A 22293-nucleotide genomic window follows, 5' to 3' on the forward strand; every position below is an offset into this window, starting at 1 on the left:
GCACAATCCTCACTACTTTCAAGAAAATGTTGGGAGGTAATCGATTCCCTCGCTAAGAGCTACTCCCTCGGAGGAATAAAGCACAACGAAGTCCGATGAGATGGAAAATGATATGAATAAATTAGGAAGAACACATGAAAACGGCCAAATAAATAGAGGTAGAAGGAAAGTGCTCGGAAAAAGAGGTAAAAAAAATGAGTTTGGCCCCGTTGCAGGGAGAAATCGCGTGTCGGAGATTCTCCAAAACTTTTCTCAAGACGCTGTGCCCATCCTCCCCCATTTTACTATCTTTACTTTTCCTTTGTATAGCTTACCCTTGGAACATTAACGAGACTCTTATTCCAATTAGCTTTAAGTACACGCTGCATTAAGCGCAACGGATTCTCTCGCGTCTCGTTTTAATATCGAATTCCGTGCCTTTGCCATTTGCTGAAGGAAAAGGGAGCAATCTTCTATCCCTTTTCCATAATTTGGTTTTCCGAGTTCCAGCAAGTTTCTTCCACGCTAGCAGCCCCCACGCTTTACTTGCCGTGTACCTCCAAATATCCAACCTCCCCCCCCCCAACCCTGTCACAGGGTTCCCTCACGAGTCGACATGCTTTTAGCAGAATTAATACGTTGCGCGACTTGACACTTTGCTTGATTGTCACTTTTACACTTTGGGAATTTTTTTGTTCCACTCCCTTGAATGAGTGAAATTGGTGAAAGAGACGTAGGGGAGTCGAAAATAAAAGCAGAGTCACTGAAAATGGAAGTTGAGAGTGAGCTCTTTTCTTTCTTTTGCTAATGCTGAAAAAGTGTCAAGGAGAGAGAGGAGGGAAAACGTGGCCTTGACAAGACGCCCATTGACCGGTTGGCTGATATAGTCTTACCTCTTGAGAGTGGCAAAGGTACGTGCTCGAATACTTGTTAGAATCCTCCTCCCCCCCCCGCCCCTCCTTTTCCACCCTCCCCGGAGTACCCCAGCAGTGGAAAAGAACAAAAACAACGTACGCGAGGAATAACAAAAATGGAAGTCTTCCATACCTTCCAACCTTTTCATATATAGATATCCCACTCGTCGTTATTCTCCTCATTTTTTTTGTTGTCCTGTTTTTATTTTCCCCCGACTCTTCTCAGCTGTATTGTTCTTTTTCTCTTTTTTCCTCCCTCCACCCCCTGTCTAGCACCCGTTCATTTTTTTTAATGCTTGATGCATATACCCAGTTCTCTCCATTCTCTCGTGTTCTCTGTCATTCCATCCTCATTGCCTTTGGTCTACACTCACATGAACCTAGTATAAGTGAATTGCTTTTGTCACCTTCACTTCTATTTGTTTCATTTCCCCTCTCACCTCGATTCAGCTGTCTGGTTGGATATAGAGGGTAGAGAGAGTACGCAAAAGGGTCATGAATTTTTCTTTTGTCACAAGAATGCTTTGTTCGACGCTCTCCTTTGATTCGCCCATTCGATTAAGTGAGAAATATTTTTCAGCCAGCTCGTTATTATTATCTCTAGGAGGTTCAGTGTATGTGCAAGCCAACATCTCACACTATAACAAGTGCAAATGTTTTTTCCCTTCCCTCCTGGGAAATATTTCCATGGTAATACACATGAGTGCGTGCAAGTGTGCGAGAGATGCCTTGAGCTGTGTTGTCTGAAAGCCTGAATCATCGTTCAACGACGAGTGATGGGAAGAAGGTGAACTGATGAGAGAAGTCGATTACCCGTTGACCCCTGATTACTCGAGCTAAATGAACGGGGCAGAGTATAATGTCTGACGTCAGAGTGATGAAGGGAGTGAGTAATGGGAAATAACAACAAAAGAGAATCCAATGAGAGTATTAGGTTCTTATTAGCTTCAGGGGGGAAAAACTTTTACGGCTAATGAGAATAAGTTTTTGTTTGTCATTGGGCTTAAGTATTCAACATCTGGAGATCCTTTGAGTTTCATTGATTGAGCTCATATTTTCTACTTTGAGACGCATTTCTCAGTCATCTCTATCAGTGGTAAAGTGGACTCACTATCTCCACCGCTGCATCTCATTTGTTCCCGGTTGCTTTCGCACAGCGAAAGCAGACCGCTGCAGAGAGCTGCTCGCTCTCTGCGTACCATCCAATAAAGCTATGAGTTATGAAAGCCAAGGCCCAAAGTTTTGCTCCCGTGATTCAAAGTGGATGAAGGAGAAGGAGGTACACCGAGGCAGTGACTTTGTTGAAGCGTGGAGACACCTACCAACAAGTACAGAAGACCCCGTGAGCTCGTGGATCTTTTCCTGTTATCTTTTTATATCTTGGATATTCCACGGTAGAAAGGCTTTCCTCTTTCCAACAGTTTTATCTCCTTGCTGGGAGAGCTTGCGAGCGATTCAACCCCCCCAACTTTTTCCTTCATAGCAATCTTCCTCGATATGGACTTCTTCAGAGTCCGTTGGTACAGCGTCTTTCGTTGTTTGTCTTTCGTTTATGTTTTTTTTCCTTCGGTATCTCATTTCAACTCGGAGCAAGTCACTTCTTCCTTTTTCGCAAATGGAGCAGCCCTTCATCATCTCGCTTGATAAATTTGTGAATCTTTTTTCTTCTTGCACAGCGATATTTATGGTTGAAAAAATTTAGAACAGATGTTATTGATTTGACTCCCGTGACCGAGTGAGGGAGACCTGTATTGATTCTTTTTCCTCTCACCCGCGGAGTAATTCCCGGATATTTAAATTCTCAATGCTCTCAGTGTAGGGGGGGAGGGGGTATTTGCTGCAAGTGAACAAAAATGCGTAGAAACCGAGCGGAGGAATATCCGATTTCCGGGAATTAAAGTGTGGATCTGGGGTTTGGGCAAATCTTGTTTATTTCTGCTGCTTCTGAATTCGGGGCACTCGTCCATTTTTTTTGCATGTTTTTCCCGCAGGTCTGGGAATGAGAGGGGATCCAATGGTATTATAATACATTATGCTGGAGATATAGTGAATATTTTTCTTCGTATACTCTCGTGACATAAGAAATGACTCAGATCTCCAACTTGAATTTAATCCGACTGGCTTTTCTGAGGAGGGTCTTCTCGTTTTTCTATAACTTTTGCTACTGTAAAATGCAACGGAAGTCGGGGTATGCATATGCGGTTCTTCTTGCCCGCGAAAACGATCCTCCAACGACTTTGCGTGTCTCCTTTTCAGTGTGTCTTATCTATCCTGGCGATCTTTCAGCCGGGATCCGGAGAATCCTTGTGAAATATTGTGGCTCGCTGATTATGAATCACCCATTCAGGGTGTACATACGAGTATTGGCTTTTACTTTGTCTTCTGGTTATGCTAGTTTTGTCATTTTAGTTGTGCATCTACATGGTGAGAAGGGGTAATATCCGGAACTTTCAAAACTAGCGGATATTTTATGAAAAATTGTTTGCAAACAAACAAGTTTTGTAGATTTTAAATCCCGCGTGCGTAGCACGGGATTGGTGATTTTTCCGTCGCTTGCTCACAATAAATTTACTACACGTTACGGTATCTTGTCCTGAAATTATCCAATGTCTAGGAATTTTTCTATAAAGGAGAAGGATAATTTTTTACCAAACACTGCACAGCTATAAATAGTAGTTTGTGGACCGCAAATATCAATTGTGAAGGTTTTTTGATTGTCACTTTACAAAAATAACTGGATTTTTCTTTTTTCTTTTTCAATAATGTGTTCAGAATTCATGAAGTATTTATTCCGCACGGAGAAAAAAACTTGAGGGAAAATTACGCGACAAAACGTAGAAGTGATGGGAAATCCTGTTGCAAGAATGGTTACGTAAAAACTCGGGAAAAATCTGGAGAGAAAAATAAATTTTTCCTCCGTGCAATTGAATCAATGTGGATAACTGATTATTCGTTTTTATGAGGATTGAATGTAATAATTTTTGTGACCTTCAAAGTCAACATACGGGTATTCTTGTTGCTGCAGTTTTATTATACACAATCCACAAGTATTGAATATGGAGAGTAAACAAAATTAGATATGATGAATTTTGCGTGCGCTTGCGGTCAATAACGAAAGAGATCAATTAACTTCGAATTCATATCAATATTTCGAGTTTGTCGAAGCGCTCATCAGGATAAAACCGGCTCTTTATTCTTAAACTGCAACAAGTCAAAACGATAACGCAAATTATTCTTTCATCCGAAACAATTGAAATAATAATATAAAGTTTATATAAATATCATTATATTTATTTATTAATATTATTAATATTATTATATTATACACATATGATCACATGATCACTAATCAAACTGGTGATGGCAACCAGAGAAAAACAGAATATATTTTTATATATGAAGTCACTGGTGATAAAAAAATAGATTAGAATACCAAGTATCAGTGGTCAATTAAGACAAATGTATTTTCGTTCCGATAAGAACATTCCTGTCTGTATTTCCACTTGACTGTCATTTATTTCATTAAAATTTATATTTCCGCAATCTTTAATTGATTATAAATTGTTTCCGTCAAGCTGGCCCAAAGCTCCCAGTGATTGGGAGCGACGAGAATAAATCCATTCAACTTTTTACAGGTTACATATGGATATAAGTAGAAATTTGGGCAAGCACCAAAAGTCATTGAACAGTCATTGAACGGTGATTCTCCCGAGAAAAAAATCTGAAAATCATTGGACTATCCGATAAAATGCCCGATGGACAAAACTAAATTACAAATTCAGCTGTGAAGCGGTAAAACGGTTCAAGTCAATTTCGGCCTCACCTGAGTTTTTGAGGAATATCTCCGAATCTAAAGGAAATAATGAAGTTTCCTTAATGACTTTTTGTATAGAGCAAATTGAGGGCTACAAAAGAGGGTTTGACAAAAATTTTGCCATCTTCCTTTCAGTCCGAGATATTCATTGAAAACTGGGCAATAGTCAAAATCGACTTGAACCGTTTTACCGCTTCGCCACTGAATTCTGGATTCTGCTCTTTCTCCATCTGGTGACCGCTATTCCACGGTTGATACGCAATTTCCATATGATTTTTTCCGCAAGGAATCCTCTCCAAAAGTCATTTCACTAAAAAAAAGTCGCGTTTTCAACCCCGCAGGACTGGGGATCAACGAAGTTCAATAAAATAATTTTATTTGGAATGTGAATCTTCGAGGAAAAAAAAACATTTTCTTTTCCCTAGACTGCTATTGACCAGTAATGCATACCATTAAGTTCAGAATCTCCATGCATTTCGATAAAGGAACAGTCGGACACTTATTGGAGAAAGGGAGTAATGTATGCCACCGTAAGGTCTAAACCCCTCCTGAGTCCTCCACGAAATTGGAATGCGTAATTTTAACCGTTTGCATTGTTCACTGACAACCTGAGAGATGAAGGATGATGTGTACGACGTCGTCAGGCTGAAATTTTCATCTCAAGCCGGTGGAGGTGCTCAGCGAAATGCACTTTCCCCGGTTTTTCCTTCCACTACAGCAACGTTGAGTAACGACTGATACTACATCCCCCCCCCCTTCCGGCGCAGGTATTGCACACTGTCTTCATTACTGTCTCTTGTATCTCATTCCGGTAATATTTAAGACACTTTCAACCCCCGCGATGGGGTTTCCAACGAGTCTAATCATTAAATTAATTCCACCAATTTGAAACAACTTTCCTTAGCTTCAGGTAGTCCCGATTATTCCAGTTAAGCGCACTGCCATTGAATTCCAGTTATTTCCCCTCCCCCAGGAACATCTGGGAAACATAACGTAATTGTTATTCGGTGCTTGGGATTCTCGGAGAGCCAAACTACCTCTTGATGTTTTACCTTTTCAATGTTTTCATTCCGGGGTACCTATTCGCTGCGTTGTATTGCCAGCATCACTGGATATTTTCATGCTTCACATGTTGACTATTGAATATGAAATCAGCTGGACGGTCTTGTAGTCTCGATATTTTTGCAAGGCATATTTTTTTTGATTCACGAATTGAAATTCATTTTTTTTTAGTTGCAGTGGTATCGTTTGTAATTGGAGGAATTGAGGTAGATGAGATGAATGGGTGGGGATGAATGCACGGAGAAAATTCTTTGGTGAATTTCAACAACTAGTTGCGGAAATTCACCAAATAATTTTCTCCGTGCGTGTGGTTAAATTGTGGAGTTTATAGTGTCACCAGAATTTTCCTCGGAGTAGTCAATGAAATCAGAGAACTCCGTCAGTTCCCCGCCATTGGTGTAATTGTTTGGCTGAGGAAATGGTTATTAAGCCACGATTCCTTTAAAATTCCAAGAGATTTCCTTGATACTTCGGTTAATGGGAAAATTAATCAAAACTGTACATTTCAGTTTAATTATTTCATGAAAGTTGATAGAAAGCAGAAAAATTCAGGTGCACTGTTGAAAATTTTTATCAAGCTAGTTGCACTCAATATCCGATGAATTCTGTCATTCGGAATTCACTATTTGATGAAAAAGTTGATCGAAATTGTGATTTTATGGAGATTACTCAATGAAAACCAGGAAAAATCACGAATATCCAGGTGGATATATTCTTGAATTTAGAATTAATTTAAAATTCAGTGTAATTGGGTACTAAATATTCATGTTTCGATAAAAAATTTAAGTAAGTCCAAGAATTTTCCTCTTCCTGATGCTTAGAAATTTGAAATTTCATTGAATTTCCAGTGATAAATTTCACGATTTTATCTTCATTAAATCGAATTCATTGTCACGAGCTGTCCACAAAATTTCAATTCTCTTCCAAGTTAATAGAATTAATATTTTTGAATTCTCAATTAATTCAAAAATCGATGTAATTTAGTACTAAATATGGATATTTTAATCAGAAATTTTTAATTCTATTTCTGGTACTGGAAAAAATCCCAATCCACTGGCTATGAAAAATTATAGTTCTGTTAACGTAAAATTTCTTGGCATTTGTGATAAAATTTCCGGGGATTTCCGTGAAAATTTCATGTAAGAACGGGAAAAATTTACGTGCTACTCAAGAAAATTTCCAGTGTCGGCACTGGAATTTTTCCCTGGCGGTCACATTGCGCCCTTTTTCCCGTGCTAGCACTAGAATTTTTATAGAGAATTTCTTTCCCTGTTTCGATTCGGGTATTTTGTTTTTCTTCCTCCGTCATTTCCCACAGTAACTGAATTTGAGGTTTTTTAAACTTTCATTTTGTACATTTCCTTTACCTCCACTGCACATTTCTTCAACCCCCTTATTTCTCCCATCATTCTCCCTTTTTTTCCACCTCATTGGCTCTTTGTTCGCGTGTACACGTCCTTCCGGGTTTAACCGTGGCTCTCTCCATGTCTTTTCACCAACTGGCTTTGTTGTTTTCTATTGTCGTGTAGCAATGTTATTAGCATTCAATGTCAGCACAAACCTCTCAGGTGTTTTTTCCTTTCTTCTCCCATTTTTTTTTTTTTCGATTATTCCAGGTGGAGCTAGTTGAAGCGTAGCTGACAACAATCGGAATGACACACGTCTCCGTGAATACATAATGACTTGCGCGTAATATGCTGGGGCCATTCTCTCTATTAAGAGTGAAGTATCGCTAGAACTCACGAGGAATGAAATCCAGATCAAGGGGTTGGAGAATAGTGAAGAGTAGAGAAAAATATATAAAGCCGAGAATTCTTTGGCTTTATATATTTCCTTCTCGCGGCATTCTCATTCAGTTGACTCCTTTCCCGAGATTTATTTCATTCAATAACACTCAACTTGTTTCATGGACTTCTTTACTCTTAATAAAAAAAACCTGAGGCTCAGGCGTCGCCAGTGTGTAGACACTGGCTTCATTTGCTTCAACGAGTTTCTTTATTATCAGTCAAACCAGTATTCAGGACAGAAGTATAATGAGCTCTATTGAGTGCACGGGATAATTGGGGTCGAGAAAGAAGCTCTAAGAAACTGTTTTAATGAATTTTCATTTGAAAACTCACCCCAACTCGTAGAGGAAAATCTGAAAACGGGGAACAAATTCAAGACGAGAGATAGATTTTCACCTTCACTTTCGAAAAATTTAACTTATTCGACGGAAATTAATGTCACGGTATTTTTAGTTAATTTTTAGGCGTATATTGACCATTTCTAGGGTGCAACATGTCCACTGGAAGAACTAGTCTCTGAAATTAATACACTTTTTTTCTCTCTCACTGTTAAAAACTTTTCATTGAAATTTCCGGTAAAAATCTTGAAAATTTCTAACAAGTTACATTTTCACTGAAATTTCAGGGATTTTCGGCATTGAAAATTCATAATTTCATGGGAAAATCCGAGGGACCTGTAAATTTCAGTATAATTATTCTTGGAAAATTCATGAAAAATTTGGAAAATTCATAGGAATGTCTCCTTAAATTCCAGATTCTTTTGAATTTTCAGTAAATTTCTTTAAAAAATCCTAAAATTCCAATAATTTTAAAGCAATTCCCTGAAAATTGAAGGAAATTCGGAAGTGAATATTCATTTTCACTTGAAAATTCATGTAAATTCAGGAATTTCGGTCCTTTTGCCGCTTAAAAAATGGGAGTTTACTCGAATTTTCAGACAAACTTAAAATTCCATTCACTTTTTCCCCTTAAATCGAATTCAAGATCTCTTTTCGAATAATTTAGCCAAATTTTGTTAACAGTGTGACCTCAAATTTCAGTAATTTTTAATGTCTCCAATTTAGACTTTACGACATGCTGTCTAAACATTCTAGGTGTCTTACTCGAGGATCTTTAATTATAAACTTATGATGTCTTATTTGTTTTTCCAAATACTTGATCCATTTTTCTCGATGTTCGACCAAATTACATGAAAAGAGTCAATCAATTTTATCACTGATAATTTTGGTTACGTTAAATATATATGGCGGCCATGAAGCAGAATTTGAAGGAAATTAGAAATGTAAGAGTAAATTAATTTTTGTGATCAAAAATACTGATGCAAAGTATTTCCTCTAGAATAATATTTGAGATCCGTACGCCCTTATAATCTTGCAATGATACTCGGTTTAAATTAATTCGACATTTCCCATCCTCGTCGCCCTTTCGATCATCTCAATAAATTCAGAGCTTTAATGAATCGGAGGAAAATGGATAAGTCACCAAGAACGTCGTATGGTTCCATGTCATAATGTTTCCATGTCTTGAATTAAAATAGAATAAAATGCCTTAAATTTGGTGACCTGGTATTTTGAATTAAATTATGAAAACGCTCTGTCGATTCAACATCTTGTTTTTACACGGAAAAACGTCTTATAGGACGTTCGAAAGTTCAGTCATCAGATACACCTATGCGCCCAATGTTCTGAATTAAGACGTCTTCAAGACACTAGTTTTTGCAGTGTATGAACCAGAGAATAATTGCATTGTTTTCCCCGAAACCATGAATATTCAATACTAAATTCCCCTGAATTACCAACTGATTGAAAATGCCCGAATATATTCATCTGAGTATTCCTCTCATGGAATTGAACTAAAATTGACAGTTTCTATTCATGTCTCCATGAATTTTCAAATTTCCGATGGCAAAATCCCTTGAACACTTTAGTAGTACGATAATGTCATCAAAATTTCCAACAAGTTAACCGGAAATTTCCGCCAACAATTGTCATCGATCTTCTCCGGGATAATTGTCATTAGACATATTTCTCCGTGTGATTCCCACCGTCTAATAAATTTTATATCACATCGTGTGTCCATCACGAAACGACATACGTGCCGAAGCCGGACTGAGTTCGTGCAATACCCTCGGGTTAAATCGACCCACACACTCGTCAGCCCCCACCCACCCATCACCTATCTCAACTATCGCCAATACTGTGGTCCACATTGGCTTGCCGCAGGAGATATGCGTATGCGCGCCGACTCAACCTCTCTCATCCCACCTATCGTTCCGTTTTACCCCCACCCTCAGGGGCAAAGGCCCGTCGTCCGATGGCCGATAAATATTTTAATCGCTTCTGTCGACACCGCTGCGATGGAGGAAGAGAGTGTCAATGACACCGACATCACAGAATTGCAATCTAATTACAATCCCTCGGTTAGAAGCTGCAATTTCGGATGGACTTGTGCGGTCAACACAGTTGACATTAACTAAACTCACGGCAACGAGCCACGTGCTATGCAAATTAATTGATTTTTTCCCCCCTCCTATAATATTCATAAACGTTTGCAGACGGGAAGAGGGAATGAGTGCGTTTACTGTGCGGTACGGATTGTTGACCGAAAATAATAACGTCACAGTCAAGTATGTGTCCGGTGGTGGGTGGTCCCGGATGCCCCATGTGATAGTGGGATTACTCTAGTCTACCCTCTCGACACACAACGACTATCCCTGCGGTGTACTTCAGCCCCTATTAACTAACATCGTAATACTTCGGGCAACATGGCTATATCGATTAATTTAAATTCTTGGGTACAGTGTTCTACGCGCAATTATGGACTTATTTTAGAATTTTCGTTATGGTGGGTTTAGTTGAGTGTTCATTTCGATGGGATTCTCATACGGAAATGATAAATTCACAGAGAAAAATAAGTTTTTGTCCTCGGAAATGTATCGCTGATTGTCAGGAATCTGTACTGTTTAAAAAATTTGGGTGAATTTTCCGGAAGAAGACCTTGACTTCGATTTATGGGGACAAAGTCAGGGGGATTGGGAGTTTCTCTGGAAATTCAAGTAAAGCCCCAATGTTTTAGCGGCAGAACGACGAAAATTCCAGAATTTACGTGAATTTTCAGGTGAAAATGAATATTTACTGTCGAATTCCCTTGAATTTTCAGGCAATTCCTTTGAAATTCTTGGAATTCCAGGACTTTTTGAAGGAATTCTCGGAAAATTCGGAGGGATCTGGAATTCAAGGAGAGATTTCTCTGAATTTTCCTGATTTTTCACTAATTTTCCCGAAAAAAATAAACTGAAATTTACAGTTTCAACGGATTTTTCCATGAAACTGAGTTTTCAATGACAACATTCCTTGAAAATGCGGTTAATTCAGATGGGTTCTGGAAAATCAGTGACGTTACTCTGAAAATTAGGGATAATGTCACTAAAAATTGGTGACAAAATCACTGAACTGCAGAATTTTCTACTCACTGAATTCCCAATCGCCAATCCCTAAAAATTGGGGATAAATTCCTGAAAATAAGTGACATGTCCCTGAAAATCAAAACTCATCATCGTCATTACCGATTCTGAAGCCTTTAAAATCCCCAACTTTAGACAATCAATTATTAATTAACGAGTAATGGTTATAATGTTTAGACGGAGAAAAAGGGCGCAAAGTGATGGCCAGGGAAAAATTCCAGTGCCGGCACTGGAAATTTTATTGACAAAATTTTCACAGAAATCCCTGAAAATGTTATCAGAAATCCCTAGAAATCTCGCCCTAACAGCACTATAATTTTTCATCGCCGGTGGATAGGGATTTTTCCAGTACCAGCGCGAGAACTTTTCTCAAGCTTTCTCTCCGTGTATAAATAAAAAATTGATCATTCAAAGTCGATACTTGAGATTAATTTTTTTTTAAATCGTGCAAATGCCCTATTATTGCAGGGCAAATTAACCTCATGCTCAGGAAATTTTTCGGAGTCAGCGTGAAGAAATTCACTATTTGTCTTGAATGTTCCCCCTAGATAGACTAAAAAATATCCAGAAATGTCTTCTGCTCCACGATTACTTCAATTCTTCGATCATTTTTCTAATTTTTTCTCCATATACAACCTTTGGTTTCATCACGATGTACGCGATATTTTCACAAAGCGAGAGAGCGTCACATTCGCGAAGTACACCGTCGTGAACCTGTCCTTTTGTTACTAGAGTGTCAAGTCTATAATTTTACCGGGCGATTGTACAGAATGTAAGACTAGGGAAGTCCAACCCGAGAGGATAGGGAGATTGTTAACTTTGTAGGATAAAGACATTACCAGGCTCTCCGATTACATAAGATCAGGTTAGTTTTGGTGACGGTTGGCTGGAGGAAACCCAGAGGATTATAAACAGCCGTTTCATTCTAACCAATTACCGTCTATTGACAAAAGTGCAAGGCTATCGTGTTCTTACCGTTTTTGCTTTTCTCCTTAATTCGTACATAAACTGTTTATTATTTTTTCCATCTCCGGTGTCTTCTCACGTGAACTCTACCTCCGTTTCTCGGGGGTACATTGAATGAAAGAGGAGACGCACCGTCTACCCTTATTTTGGAATTCCTGACACTTATTACAGTGTCGGCAGTTATGGGTTTTCTCTTAATTCTTTTTTACTCAGTCTCAGGGCTTTATTGCATTCTATAATTTTAGATTCTTCTTTTATAGGAATTCCTAGGGTCTTCATAACATCGTTTTTACGAATGGTGTGAATAAGATGTTCCTTCCGTCGAAGACACACTCATTGGCCAGAAGTTTTTTTCCGCCCAGTGCTTTTTAATTCATTGAAAATTCGAGTAGTTTACGAAATCTCGGCTTTCTTCTGCTCCAAAATTTGGATTTCCATTGAATGTTTAGTCGTAATGCTTAAAAATCTACAGCGTGTAGCACGATAATTTTTTGGAAAACTTCGCACGGAAAGAAAAGTTTTGATTTTCAGGGATATGCCACTGGTTTTCAGGAAAAGATCGCTGACTTTCAGAGACCCGTCTCTAATTTTCAGCGTAATATTAGAGATTTTCAGGTACTTATCTGTAATTTTTCGAAAATTATCATCATATTTCAGTGATGAAAAGCACCGATAATCAGGGTCATTCAAGTCAATGTCCAGCAGCGCCAATGATTGATGATAAATTCCTGAAAATCAGAACTTTTTTTTTCTTTGCGCACGTGAACTTGAATAAATGAAGAATCGAGCTATTATTTTCTGGTGGCCATAGCGGGAACTGGGAATTATCTAAAAGTTACTCCCTCCCCACTGCAAAACGTCGAATCCTGCATTCTTATGAAGGGAAATTTTATGATTTTTGCCCTCTTAAATTGAAATTAATGTCTCTCTTCTGAAAATTATTACTAAACTGCCCATGAAATTTCATTTTTTTTCCCAGTAGTTTCCATTTGTTTCCAATAGGAATTCTACTTAACAAATACTTCTGTTTTTAAACTAATTTTTCCGCAACTTTCTTTTAAAGAAAACTCCAACCACAATACACGCATAACAGGCAATTAACCGCTTATCGTAGGATATCGAAATTGGATTCCTAATTGTATAAACACGTCGATTGCACATCATTAGTGTGCGGCATTAACGAAAATTACATCCAAGTTTTTCATTCAATGGCTTTATGCTCGAATTATTCGCATCTACAATTGCTAGTACCCATGCTTATATTCGTTCATATAATTGCCTTTTCGCATTTCATAATTGTAACATCGGTGTATACCTCACTGTTTATCCACAGAAAACCCCATTCTTCCGGTTCGTGTATTGAAACGAGAGACGACTCGTTCCCCTATTTGTAATTACGGGAATTATGATAACATGAAAATTTTGCGTCCAGTACACGATCATCCGTCACGACACTTGACATTACATTTTTTCTGCTGATTTCTATCAGTGGGAGTAGCTCGTGATCGGGTGATACTGGGAGGGAAGTGAATAATTGGGATAATAGAAAATTATACCATTCGTTAATTTTAGCTCGATGAATTAAATATTCGATATTGATTAATTGAATTAGGTTTTAAGGCTCTATCTCTCAAATTTGGTTTTAAGGCTCTATCTCTCATAGTTTCCGAGATAATCGCGAAAAACGAAAATGCCAAAAAAAATTAATTTAATTCATCTTGTATAGGGTGTAGGAAGTGGAAAAACGCAATTCTGAGCCGTCCATCTGCCTATACGGAACATCTGACTTACTAATCACATCCCATCAATTCCCATCAATTCCCGTCCCACGTGACGGGAACCACCACTACACCTCCATGTAGCATATCATCAAACTTACTAATCACATCCCATCAATTCACACAGGCGTATCAAAATACAACTGCGTGAAACACACAGGTGTATAAAAATACAACTGCGTGAAACACAGAGTAGTATAAAAATACAACTGCGTGAAACACACAGTAGTATGAAACTTCAACTGCGTGAAATACACAGTAGTATGAAAATTCGGCTGCGTGAAACACACAAACTTCGCGCATGCGTGGAGTGTATGGAGTGTAGGGGAGTGATTCACGCAATGGTGCGAATAGTCACGGCCATTAATGATTTCAGGTGATATTCTCATGCTGTTGATTAATGCCTTATAAATTGGTTTTAATATTTCGTTACGGAGGAACAAAGTTCATTGCAAATTAGATCGCTGTACTTTTAAAAATTTTCTCCTGAAATTTCAAGGAATTTTGTCACTGAAAATTCATAATTTCATGGAAAAATCCACGGCAACTGTAAATTTTCCGGTTAATTATTCCGGTAAAATTAATGAAAAATCAGGAAAATTGAGAGACATCTTTCCTTAAATTCCAGATTCCCCAGAATTTTCCTGGGATTCCTCAAAAAATCCTGGACTTCCAAGAATTTTAAAAGAATTCCCTGAAAATTTAGGGGAGTTTGGCAGTGAATATTCGTTTTCACACGAAAATCCATGTGAATTGTGGAAGTTTCGTCTTCCTGCTGCTAAAAAAATTGGGAATTCTCTTAAATTTTCAGAGAAACTTGAAATTGTATCCATTTTTCTCCTCAAATCGAACTCATATTCTTTTTCCGGAAAATGCAGCCAAATTTTTTCAACAATGTGCAACTAATTTCCACAAACAGCAGCCACAGAACGTTTTCCACTCCCGATGGTGGCCCCCCTTTTTTCAGGGTATCATCGAAGGGCACGGATCGAAGTGTAACCCGCGTGAGAAGGATCATGGCGGGACAGGGAATGGTTGGATATCGTCGGGCGCTAACGCAAATACGGGCTCGTGTAGATAGCCCTTATCGGCCGGTTAATATCGCTCCAGCTACTCGCTCCACATTTTCGCCGGTGTGCAATTGCATAAGATTGAGCGATAGCGGACACGAGAGAGAGCTGAATTTTGTGCGGAGTTATCGCACACGCTTGCTGTACGTAGGCGTTTGGGGGAGGGGGAGTCGGAGGGCGAGAAGACTCGAAAATGCCAAAGTAGGACTATGCAGCGGCGAGTATGCGGAAGGGGCGGGAGGGGTGGGTATCGCGTGCCTTACGGTATTCACGGGTCGACCGGTGAACCAAGAGCCCTTCACGGTTTGCCCTCGTCGCATTCTATTGCCATGTGATATGGTAAATTCGTCAAGGTGCGCAAACTTGTCGTCTTTGAGTCCATTGACATTCATCGAATGGAAAATGCAGGGAATTTCGGATAGATTTGAGCGAACATGGAGGCATTTACTTTAGGAAGAGAAGTACGGGAATGGTTTTAGGTATTAGGTTTTGGCACTGAAATTAGCAGCAAAGTTTCTCTTGAAATTTCAAGTGAAAAAGCTTTAAATTTGTAACAACGTCAAAGTTTCATGAAATTTTTGTGTATTTCTTCATTAACGAATTAGTTAATTTCTTGAATATTCAAGTAATTTTCTATGGGACTGAGAAAATATCTTGAAAATTTTGAAAATTCAGGCAAAAACTATTCTGAATTCTCAATCTATTGATAATTGAATTGTATGTGATGTTCAATTTTCACGATAGCGCTCTAATCTCACAGTTTCACTGTCGAGCGGGAGTCTCGTTAAAGGGACGACTGTACCTGGGCAGATTTTTCCCTCGAGTGAGGTTTTCCCTCGTCCTCCGGCGAATGCGGTACAGGGGTTGGGGGGGTGGGAAGGAAACAAATCGTAAAAACCCGAAAGGGTATACGAGAGAAAATAAATTATTAAAGTATAAAGTTTGAAGTATATCGACAAAAATTAGGTCAGAACGTGGTTTCTACAAATTAATTTAACCTCTTCGAGCCATCGCACTTAGTTACATGGATGCTCATGTAGATGTACGGGACCTCCCATCCTACGCTTTTCCTTTTAAAAGCATTTTTTTCTTTCAAATTACGAGGTGTTCAAATAAATTCAACGTGTAATGAAGTACTTTTTATTAAAGTATCAAGCCTCGCCAGCACTTAGTATTACCCAAGGTTCGCAAATATTCATGTTCCATTGAAAATTCAAAATTCAAGTTGTGAAATTTTTGTCTCACTCCCACTGACAACTCATGAATTTTCTTGAATTCCACCTAAAACTTGAATTTTCATAACCAGTTTTTCCGTAAATCCGATTCAATATCACTCCCATGAAAACTACTCTCACATTTTCCATGAAATTTCAAAAAAGTTCTAACAGTGTGATTGTTAACTAAATAAATCACTGAGTTTCACCGGAAAATTTGTGTGAGCCCTTATACGTACACATTAGTATTCCGGGATATTCATTGGAAACTGACTAATAGTCGAAATCGATACCTCAACTGTCTGATTTTAGATGATTATATGAAACAGCACGGAAAATTCAAATACTAACGTATAGCATCCGCCGAAGGACAAGGAAAAACCTGCCGAGGTACAGTCGTCTCTTGCGTGACTCCCGTTCGACAATGAAACTGTTGGATTTAGAGTGTCACAAATTTTGGCCGCCCCAAGCGGGGATCGAACCCGGGTCTCCCGCATGCCAAACCCACACTCTAATCACACAGGCACCGCCGTCGGTGACAGTTGACTAGTAATTCTTAAGAATGACATTGAATTCGATTTAGGGTAAAAAGTCATGAAATATCTCACTGGAAATTCATATCCACTGGAAATTCAATACAATTTCGATTTTTTGAGCAGCAAGAAATCGAGAATTCCCTGATTTATTTCAATTTTAAATCGAAACATGAATATTCAGTTCCATATTACGCTGAATTATCAGTTTACTGAAATATTACGGATCTAAATTTACAGTCATCATACATTTTTCCGGAAAATTTGGAATTTTCACCAACTACTTGGCCGTCAAATAATTATTATTTTGGCTAATATTCCCCATTACAAGAACAGCAAATTTTCTACTCTTTACTGGAATTTATGAATATTACCGGGCATTCCTCTCCCCGTAGACTGATTAATGAAAATGAAAATACTACGCTTTTAGAAACATGACTTCTCGAAACGACAGTACAACCCCCAGTGGATAAAAGTTCAGCAGTGGGAATTATTATTGAAATTTCATATTGAATATAACAATGGCTCATAATAACTACACCCGCTAAGTCTGATATTCCCCTTATTTTCCTCCGCTATTTTTTTTACTCAAATATTGCTGATTGAATCTCATGTTTTATATGAGATGAAAAGAAAGGACCTCTGCTATGAAAAAAAAATTGATAGAACTCTCATGCAAATGCTGAGATAAAATCGATATATTTAATTAAATGGACTCATCCAATTCATTTCAGAACTATTGCAATGTCGATATTTTATCAAAAGCAGGCCATCACCCCTTGACCAATTGGAGTGAAAGCCTATGTAGAGAGCAGAGCAATGGGGAATAAATTGGAACTGTCTTCGCTTGAGGTGTCACACCATTTATTGTCATTTTGTTCTGTAACACCACAGTGAGCAGACAATCTCTTCAATTGATGTCGGGCCATCGAGCTCTTCCTCTCCAGCTCTATATATCCAGATACTCGATACCTTGATCAAAGCCTCGGATTTTCCCTTCTATCCACCTCCTCTGTTATTTTATTCTTTATAATAACACACGCTTTCAACATTTTGATTCGTCATGAGAAATAAATTGGAAATGTCAACGCCACTGCGGTTTATTCGTCATTTATTCGTACTCAAAATGTATTGAAAAGAGCTCAAAATAATGCACCAGTGTTGTTCACCCCCTCTCTTCTACCCTAGGTTTTTTTTCTGTCAGTAAATTCGTATGAGATTTTTCTATTATTTGCATGATTGATTGAACTTGACATTCGTTGGATTTCACTGTTGTTGGAGTAGACTCTCTAGATTTACATGAAATCGACTGTCAAAACCGTTTCATACTGCGGATTTCTATCTAGAGGATTACAAGTGGAAAGAAATAAATTGAAAGTATTTTTTTGAGATTTCGAATGCAATAGTTGGGAATGACCGAGAGAGAAATGTAGAACAAAGGGTGGATTTTCCTCTTTTATTTCCAAAAATTTACCTCACAAAGGAAAATAAATATTGCATAAATTTATTCCATAAATTGTTCATGAGCTTTCTGTTATTCGTATGGTTGATTGAACTTGACATTCGCTGGATTTTGTTGTTTTCGTAGTAGACTCTCTGGATTTACATGAAATCGACTTCGAAAACTGTTTGATATTCCAGAATTTAAGTCTAACGGATTATACGTTGAAAGCAATAAATTGAAAGGATTTTTTTTGTTGAGATTTTAAATGCAATTGTTGAGGATGATTTAACGAATTCAAAAGCTGCACAAAGAGAAAAATTTACGACGAGAGATAACTTTTCCTCTTTTATGTCGAAAACATTATTACACTATAAGTATAATTCTTACTAAAATAATAGTATTGAAACAAGAAAAAGTAATAAAAATAATAAAAATAATAATAAATAATCTTGAATGATCTCATGAAAATTCCGTAAAGAGAGAATAATATTTATTAACTTCCGGGCCCGAAGGGAGGAAGTTATTTTTTTCATATTTTGCCATGTTCTCCGAGTCAATCACAAAGGAGCATTGAAACACATTCTTTTAATTTGATTTCTCATCCACAAGCATTTCCGTTATTCTCTCCGCTCCAGATCAAAGAGCATGAATATTGAAAGGGCTTTTGTCTAGCTATTCCAGAAATATTACCTCTGAGGGTCTCCATATAAGTCAAGTACAAACATGCATGAACGTCTAGTGCTGTACGATTTTAAAACCCACTTTGAATGTATCCCGCAGAAATGCTATCAGACGAATGACTGCAAGAAACGAGAATAAAATAGGAAAAACAAGAAAAACCTAGGGAAATTTCCTCCAACTTTTGCAGTCTTACATACGCGACATTCTTGGAGTTCCACGTGTGATCCAGTCTGTAAATTTCCAATCGTCGAATTCCAATACCCCAGCGCCAGTTGAATAGAGATTGGTGTGATCCAATATGAGTCCAACACCACGAAAAATAAACCTGCGCCGGTGTCGAAACAACGATTTTTGGAAAATATCTCCGTTCAATGTCGACTGATTTATTTGTTCAATTAATTTTTATTCGTAAATTCGATTTAGACTTGAACATGTTTGACTGTTCCACTAGAATTTCTAGCAATTTTATAATGAGAATTCGCAGTTTGATGGAAAAATCAGGGGGAATTGTTGAAAATTTTCCTGTCTATCACAGAGAAATGATAATTTTTCCTAATAGTATCTGTTAAAAATATTTCACTGGCATTTTAAGGAATTTCGTAATTGAAAATTCAGAATTTCATGGAGAAATCAATGAGAAATGGAAATTTTAGTTTAATTGTTCCACGAAAATCTTTACAAATCTCGGAAATTTCTATAATTGCACTGAACTGCAGAGAATATTCATGTTTTCATTGAAATTTCAAATACGTCGAGGAATTCTCGTGTTAATGCTGTTCAAAATTTTGGGAGTTCATTGAATTTTCAGTGAAATCTGAAATTTCATGATTTTTCCTCCCTAAACCGCATTCACTGTCACTCTCCTGAAAATTATTAACCGTTTGTCCATGAAATTCCAATTTTTTCTAACAGTCTACACTGTTAAAAATATTTGTCTGAAATTTCTGGTACATTTTTGGAAATTTTTATCGAATTTAATTACCACTGAGATTTCAAGGAATTTCGTCATGAAAATTCTGAATTTCATGGAAAAATCCAAGAGAACAGTAAATTTCAGTTCCATTTTTCCCTAAAAATGAATAGAAAACCAGAAGGTACCAGTAAATATATTCTTGAATTTTCAGAACAGTGACACTGAATACGGTTTAGGGATAAAAAAATCATAAAATTTCAAATTTCAACTAAATTAAGGAATTCTCGTCTTCATGTCGCTTAAAATTATGGAATTTTACGGAATATTCAGTGAAACCTGAAATTTCATGATTTATTTTTCCCTAAATCGCATTCAGTATTACAGTCGTGAAAATCAGTAGTCGACTACCCATGAAGTTTCATTTTTTTCTATCCGTGTACACGGAGCTAAAAACATAAATTTTCGTGGAGAAAAAATTCCGAAAATGTTCTGTTCTCATAATGAAACTTTAATTAAACAATTACATTTCCACTTCAGTAATACTTAACCTGTTACTTACTTCCTCTGCCGAGTTGCTACTCCACCAGAAAGGGGAATGACAATTCAGTGCTAGTTATTTGCTGCAACAATCCGTCCCAACGCAGCTGCCTAGGTCTGCTTCCATTGTTTCACCAGCAGCTCTAATTTCCGTTTCCGATGGCCTATGACTTCCTGCTACAATGCGGAATTCAAGCCCGTTCTGGCTTATCCACCTGATCCGCTGTGAAGATGGCCCCCAGGGAAATGCCATTTGGTCAGACGAGGAGTATAACGTCTGGGCCTCGAAGACAGTTTCCACACGCTTGCCAAAATTCCCCTCCACTCACCCATCACCCTCAACCCAACTCTTGCCAATGCATTTTGTCCCTTTAATCAGAGCCCGTAACTTTGTGATAATAATTTGATACATTAGAGTACATTTGCAATGTACATACACCTCTATTAAGCCCCCAAGTACATGCAGCACGGGTTATAATTGAGGAAACGCCAGTTTGTTTCGAAATGTGCGCATGGTAGGGTTACGATAAATGACCGAGTTGCTATTCGATTAATGAACTAACGGTCTGTGACGAGGTTGACTTAATGGGGGTTGGAATACTGATCCTTGCGTGAATTCACCAATAATTGCGTCTCCAAGGCTATATCTTAGCTTCACCACTGTCATATCGCCGGATTTTATAGCTCCTATTTGCTGACAACAGTCCTCCGCATATTCTTGTTGTATTGACAGGGCGATTCTCTTGAGCTAACAGATGAACTCACTCAGATTATTTACGACTTTTGTTTTATTTTATGTTTTATTTTAGTGAATTACTATTCAAGACAGTAATTTGGACGTTTGGGTTTTAATTCAATAATTTTTTGATTCAATACTTGTTTGATTCAATAATTTCGACGTCTTTATTTGTTATATTATTTACATGTTGCAATTGATATATAGAGTTTTCATTGATTTTCCCATGAAATTCTGAATTTTCAATGGCGAAATACTTTGAAATTTTTGTGGAAATCAAATAAAATTTCAACCAGAAATTTTTAACAGTGCGTGGTTTGTTTTATTCAACTAAAATGCAAGACAGTCATTTAGACGGTTGGATTTTGAGTTTTCATTGTTTAACATACATTATAATGCTGTATTTTTACAAGTGATTTCGTTTCTTACGTTTGTTTCAATTATTTAGAGGTCTTTATTTGTTATGGGGCACATTTGCATCACTTGCGCTGCGCACTCACGATTTTTAGCCTGCAAAACATCTTCATTTGTTCACAACGTCTCGGGGTATTACAGCTGAAAATTCGATGGAAATCCACATTTTTAGCAATAAGAAGTCGAGAATTTCCCAGTGCACTTGAATTTTCAATCAAAACATGAATATTCAGAGACAAATTACAATGAATTTGCAATTAATCGAAAATTCAAGAGTATAATTATCTGAGTTCTGTCAATTTCTCCTATTTTTTTAAAATAATTGAACTGAAATTTCACTAGAACAATAGCATTATGAGAAGTTTCAATTTTCTCCACTGATTTCTTCTTTTGCTCAATGCCTCATTTTGTTCGTAAAATCCTACAAATACAAATGAAATATTTTTCCATTGTAATATCATTCGCGTTCTTTCACCGAAGCCGTCCCTCACCCCCAACGACCCCCATCGAAATTTATTGGAGTTGCAATAATAATTTCGGTGCATCCACCCCGGCAAAAGTTGCCCTCAATATATGTACGTACATACCTTAATGTATATATGTTGTCCATGAATTACGCATCAGACGACCACTGGATGATAGTACCCACAAGGCACTGACGGTGCAAATTCCGTCACTTCCGCTCAGTTCGGGATGAACCCCCTTTGAGTTATTATTCAAAGCAAATCATGGTCATGCCACCAGGATTAAACCGTCCACCCTTGTCCCCAATTCACCTCTCTCCTCGGCCTTTCATATCCGTACTTTCCCTCAATTCAACGCCTCATGTCCAACAACGTCGGACTTTGTCACACATTCATTTCATGGCACCTCGGTTCCTCAATTCTCACCTCATTAATTCGTCCCACACTAAGTGCATACTGGTAATTCTGGAGGACCACATTGTGAGATTTGGCAGAATTATTTAGGGTGAATTATTTATTCTCGT

The 22293-nt window shown here is 37.8% G+C and overlaps 1 protein-coding gene across 1 annotated transcript in view; it reads left to right on the forward strand.

Moving 5' to 3' along the window:
• Positions 1–22293, forward strand: part of LOC107037011 (beta-1-syntrophin) — a 207556-nt gene that overhangs the window by 1145 nt on the left and 184118 nt on the right. The window lies entirely within an intron of this gene.

Source organism: Diachasma alloeum, unplaced genomic scaffold, assembly GCF_001412515.2.
Source record: "Diachasma alloeum isolate Michigan unplaced genomic scaffold, Dall2.0 Dall_scaffold_00177, whole genome shotgun sequence".
Taxonomy (NCBI): domain Eukaryota; kingdom Metazoa; phylum Arthropoda; class Insecta; order Hymenoptera; family Braconidae; genus Diachasma; species Diachasma alloeum.